Source organism: Piliocolobus tephrosceles, chromosome 4 (genome assembly GCF_002776525.5).
Source record: "Piliocolobus tephrosceles isolate RC106 chromosome 4, ASM277652v3, whole genome shotgun sequence".
Lineage (NCBI taxonomy): Eukaryota > Metazoa > Chordata > Mammalia > Primates > Cercopithecidae > Piliocolobus > Piliocolobus tephrosceles.
Window position 1 is genome coordinate 148,785,258 of NC_045437.1, and position 6,468 is coordinate 148,791,725.

The window sequence follows — 6,468 nt, forward strand, 5'->3', positions numbered from 1 at the left end:
TGGCGGGCACCTGTAGTCCCAGCTACTCGGGAGACTGAGGCAGGAAAATGGCCTGAACCCGGGAGGCGGAGCTTGCAGTGAGCTGAGATCCGGCCACTGCACTCCAGCCTGGGCCACAGAGCGAGACTCCGTCTCAAAAAAAAAAAAAAAAAAAGAATGAGTAGTTGGCTGGGCACAATGGCTCATGCCTGTAATCCCAGCACTTTGGGAGGCTGAGGCAGGCAGATCGCTTGAGGTCAGGAGTTTGAGACCAGCCTGGTCAACATGGCAAAACCCCGTCTCTACTAAAAATACAAAAATTAGCTGGGTGTGGTGGCATGTGCCTGTAGTCTCAGCTATTTGGGAGGCTGAGGCAGGAGAATCGCTTGAACCTGGGAGGTGGAGGTTGCAGTGAGCTGAGATAGTGCCATTGCACTCCAGCCTGGGCGACAAAGCAAGACTCTGTCTCAAAAAAAAAAAAGAAAAAAAAAAGACTGTGGAGAAAGTTTTCCTGGTTAGCAGTAAAAGAAATTAATGAAGGAGAATTTTAAGAGGTGCTCTGAGTTCTGATTTGGATCATCTTTGATTTTCTTCTAGAGACACTAATAAAAATGTTAATTTTCAGTTGCTGGATTGTTTCTCTGAATATCTCTGATGAGAGAATAATAATAATAATAATATTAGGTTAAACAGTATGAAATTGCTGATATTTTATAGTTTTTGACCCAGAAAAGTCACGATTTCATATGGTTTAATAACTGGTATTTATTGACCACCCGCCATATGTCAGGTGCAGTTCCAAATGCTCTACACGTGTCAATTCATTTCATCCTCACAGCTAGCCTATGAGTGGCCACTATAATTATCCCCATTTTACAACTGAGGGAGCTGAACTACAGAAAGGTTAAGAAAAGTATCCCAGCTAATTAGTGATTGATCCAGAATCTGAATCCAATGGGCTTTGGAGCCAGTATTCTGAGCCACTTGGGGCTTTGGCTTTTATGTGCAAGGTACCACTGAGCTACAGGGAGTATGGGAAATGCAGGGAGTAGTGGCATAATGGCTATCATTATGGGAAGTAAGACAGGGCCTCTGAAATGAAAAGGTGGAAAACAGCAAGTAGCAGAAAGAAAGGCTCAGCGAAAGCCTTGGCAGGGGATTCCACAAGCATGTGGAAGGGGGCATGATGTTGGAGTATAGGGGTGGGGAGTGGGGAGTCTCTGACGGGTCTGACATTGCACCTTCAGACACGAGGGAGTGGGTACAAAATTTGAATCTCTTGTTCGCCACCCTCCCCATTTGTGGATTTTTTTTCTGAGCATATTCGATACATTGCTGCATAACACATCACTCGATTTAGCAGCTTAAAACCACAAGTGTTTATTATCTCACAGCTTCTGTGAGTCAAGAATTCAAGAATGACTTAGTTGAGTGGTTGTGGTTAAGGGTCTCTCATGAGATTTCAGTGAAGCTACTGGCCAGGGTTGCAGTCATTTGCAGTCTTGACTGGGACTGGAGGATCTGCTTCCAAGATGGTTTCCATGGCTGTTGGGAGAAACCTTGTTTCCTCACCACCTGGGCTTTTCCATAAGGCTGCTCCAGTGTGTCCCCCAAATGGCAGCTGACCTCACTGAGAAAGTGATCCCACAGAGAAAACAAAGAAGAAGCTGCAGTGGATGCTAGGACCTAACCCTAGAAGACACACCCATCATTTCTGCACTATCCTGTTGGTTACACAGGTCACCCCATCCACTGTGGAATGAGACTACATAAGAGTGTGAATCACTAGGAGCCGTCTTGGAGGCTGGCTATCACACCAAGTTACTAAAATTCATAAAAATGTAATTCCTAGAGCCTGGAGGTCCACAAGGGTGTGGACTTGGCTTTGTTCATTGTTGTGTCCCCAGAACCTAAAATAGTGCTGGGCACATAGTAAAGGCTCAATACATATTTTATAAATGAATGACAAAGAAGACCGTAGGGCAGGTGGCATGTTACTTGGCTTGGATGGAAGCATAAGATTCGTTAAGTTTTCAAGGTTTTGTTGTTGTTTTTCCTTCAAGACAAAATCATTCATTTCATACAAATATTAGGCAGAATGTATCCTACCCCACAGCACCCACTTTACAAAAATATGAGTCAATGAGACGATGCTTTAAAAACTTTTAGCACAGTGCCTAGGACAGAGTAGATGGTCAATTATTTTGATCAAATCTTTTCATTAAAATTTTTTTTCTTTTTTTTACCAAATGGGGGGCGCAGTTTGTTTGTTTGTTTGAGCCAGTGTCTTGCTCTGTCGCCCGGGCTGCAACACAGTGGTGCAATCTCGGCTTACTGCAACCTTCACCTCCCGAGTTCAAGCGATTCTCACGCATCAGCCTCCTGAGTAGCTAGGATTACAGTCACGTGCCACCATGACCAGGTAATTTTTGTATTTTTAGTGGACACACGGTTTTACCATGTTGGCCAGGCTGGTCTCAAACTCCTGGGTTCAAGTGATCTGCCCGCCTCTGCCTCCCAAAGTGTGGGGACTACAGGTGTGACCCACCACTCCTGGCCAGATCAAATCTTAATAACAAGTTAGTGTGTGTCTATGGCAGATTGTATTTTTTAAACATGGCCATACCCATACATGTATCCCATCCAACATGCTTTTCTTATGATATTACTGAACTTCTTACACAGAAAGATGGGGGTCTATGTTTTCTCTTTTTAAATCTGGGTAGGGGCTTGTGATTTCTCCAACCCACAGAGCTCAGCAGAAGTGATGCTATATGACTTCTGAGACTAGGTCTGAAGAAGGATACAGGCTTAGCCCACCTTTGTCTCGATACGCTTGCCGTCGGAAGCCACCACTATGTTGTGAGGAAGCCACGGTGATAAGGAGAGCCATGTGTGAGTGTTCTACTGACAGTGAGCACCCGTTGCCAGATGTGTGAGTCAATGAGCTTTCATGTGATTCCAGCCCCAGACTCTGAGTCTTTCAGTTGAGGGGCAAGGTATCATCGCCACTGCATCCTGTCTGAATTTCCAGCCCACAGAAACTGTGAGAAATAGTCATTATTGTTTGTGTTAAGCCACTAAGTTTTGGGGTAATCTGTTATGCAGCAATACATAACTAATAAAATATCCTTCCAGAATTTCCTCTAACTAGCTTCAGGGGAAAATTATATTTAATTATGTATTCACTCATTCAACCACGAAACCCAAAAGGGTATATTTGGCTTCAGACATGCTATTCTAGGGGGCTCAAATGATGTCATCAGAGTTCTGTGTCTCTCTTCTATTTGTTGTACCTTTCTGTAGCTCTAAGCTTTGCTCCATTTTACAGCTCAAGATTTCAGAATAATATTTCCCCCCAGTAGCAGCATAAACCCCCAGGAAGACCTGAATCACCTGCTGTAACAGTGAGTCATGTTTTCAATTTCAAGTCACAGGCAATTCTCCTAAAAATGATTTAAAGATTAAGCCAAAAGGACATTTACCATTTACTTATAAGACATCCAGAGTAGGAGGTCCCAGCACTAGTCAAATATCAAGGACATAAGTGTTTTTTCTCCTCCCCTCTATCCTTATGCTTGTTGCCTCACAGGTACAACGTGGCCTCCCCAGCTTCAGTCATCACAACTGCCTTCAAGGCAGGAAGGAAAGGGAAGGAACCAGAAACCGCCAGTTTGTTTCTCAAGCACAGCACTTTTCTCAGAAAGTAAAATCTCTAACTAGAAGCCATCCTCCTCCCTCGTTGGGCAGAACGAAGTTACTTGGCCACCCCGTAGCTGTGGGAGAAGCTGTGAGAGTCGTTGACTTTCCAGTTTCTTCAGTGGGAAGCAGCTAGGGAGAAGGAGGCTGTGAATGGCTGCTGGGTTAGTGTCTTCCATGCCTGCCTGGCCTTGAACTAATCATGGCCAGAGCCATGGAGTCTCTAATTGGTTCGCTCCTAGGTCAAAGGGTAGGGCCAGCACCACACAAACTATGAATTGAGTAGAATTTGGGGGTTAACAGCTGGGCAGGTTGTTTGCCCAAAGCAAGGGTGCATTAGAAGGTATAAAAATATCTGACCATACAAGAGTTGCAGAGTATTCCATTGTGTGGGTGAACTCACAATTCTTCTAATTCGCCAACTTTGGTTCCAAGACAAGAGGATGGGAGGATAAGTGCAGTTTAAACACAGGTGTGGAGTACGAGGAGTACAGGGAGACAGGAGGTTAGGGCTAGAGAGCATTTCAGTATGGTTAGAGAGTGGGCTGCAAGGAGGGTTAGGAGGAAATAAGGGGTAAGGAATTACAGCTGGCTGTGAATGCCATGCTATGCTACTATTTCATTTAATAGTCACAACAGCCACAGGAGGGCAGTATTACTTAATTTCCACTCAATTCTCATGTTTCAGGTAAGAAAACTGAGACCTGGAGAAGTTGAGTCATTTGCTTGAATTACTCACTCAAGAACCAGAAATTAGCCAGACCAGAATTGAAAGGCAGGTCTTTCCGATTAGTCCCCACGTTGACCCAAGAGCCTCCAGGCTTCACAGAGACCCTGCACTGGTTCCCTGCAGAAGGGGTAACTTAGGGGAAATGGGCTCAGTCACCAGAAGTCAACTTCTTCCTGGAAAGGTCTGGATGCAGATGCTGCAGACCTGGCCCATGTTATCAGACGTGATTGGAGTTGGAGCTTCATTGTGAAACATCTGCAGTCCTAATGCTGAGACATTTCTGGCTGGGTGCGGTGGGCTCACGCCCAGCACTTTGGGAGGCCAAGGCGGGCAGATTACCTGAGGTCAGGAGTTCGCGACTAGCCTGGCCAACATGGTGAAACCCTGTCTCTATTAAAAATACAAAAATTAGCTGGGCATGGTGGTGGGCACCTGTAATCCCAGCTACCCAGGAGGCTGAGGCAGGAGAATCGCTTGAACCCAGGAGGTGGAGGTTACAGTGAGCGGAGATCACACCACTGTACTCCAGCCTGGGCAACAGAGCGAGACTCCATCTCAAAATAACAAAAAAACAAAAAAGATTTCTGACTGAATTTAAAAATAAACAAAAACTACACCAACACCATGCCATTCACAGGCTCTCAGGATTTGGAAAATAAAAAACAAACAAACAAAAAATAACACTGAGGCAAAAAGCAAGTCCCCCACACTGTAAAGGTATCAGCTCCAACATCTCTGGTGTCATCAGGGCCTCACCAGATGAAGCCTACTCCTAGCAAGCTGGTCTGGAGCTGCAGCTGGGCCCAAGGGCTGGGTGAGCGCCTGGGGCTGTCCACAGTGAGCAGATTCAGCAGAATTGCAGAACGTGGCCACCCGGCTGACTGAGGAAGGCCCTGTCACCTGGCATGAAGCCAGGATGCCTTTGGCCTTTTGCTGCTGGAGGAAAACTAGGCTGATTCAGGAGATCTCGCCACTGCTCCCTAGCACTGACCAAAGGCCGGGATGTCAGACTGTGAGGTCATATATCACAAGTCTCTGTATTCCTTTGAGCCCCAGTTTCCATATCAATAAAATGGCGGTAATCATATCTGACGATTGGGCAGGATTCTATGAAATAATAGGCACAAAGCTCTTGCAAAACCCTACGTAATGGAAGACGTTTCTGATGACCAGCACTCAAGTCCTTCCTCCAGCCTCTGCATGGAAAGTTCCCAAGTGTCCCTAGAAGTCTCGAACACTCTAATGTTGACTGGAAAGAATACGATGGATCTCTTGTTCTGATATAGAAGCGTCCCAAATTCAGTCATACCAGCTAGGAGGCAGTGCCTGCTAGCGGTAAAAAGCATGGATTTGGGATTTGGACAGATTCCCCTGAATTGAAGTCTTAGGCAAACCACTTGTGCCTCTGGCCAAGTTAACTTTTCTCTCCAAGGGTCAGTTTCGCCACTTGTTAAAAAGTAATGGCAAACCTACTACTGGAGCTTAATAAGGATTAAGTGAAATAGTGCAGGTCAAATATCTGACCCTTGATATACATAAGCCTCATGTGTATGTGTCCCATTTATGTAAGATAACAGTGTAAGCATATTCATAGAAAGCAATTCAGAATGTACTCTCAGCAATGGTTATCTGGGTGTGGGGAGTTGGGGGAACCAGGGACCTGCCTTTTTCTCTATTATATAATGCTGCAAAGTTTGATCTTTAAAAAAGGACATTAAGAAGTCCAATTGTATTTTAAACAACAAAAGTTTTAATACCTGGGTAAATAAATGGCATCTAAACAAATAAAGAAACTGAAGACAGAGCCAGGCCCAACCCTAGGAGACTGACGAAGCGATTCTGCTTTGCCTGCCCCCAGCTCAACCCCTGCACTAAAAACCCCGGCCCCAGCCCCAAGTTCCAGAGGGCTGCATTCCTGGGGGCGATCCGGCACCCCTCAAGTCTCCCTCCTCTTGCACACACACACACAAAAACCAGGCTCGAATCCCCGCCTCCCAAGGGAAAGTGTGTTTTTTACGGCCTGTTCCAGGGCCTGCCGGGGCCACGGGCCAAGGTGGGAC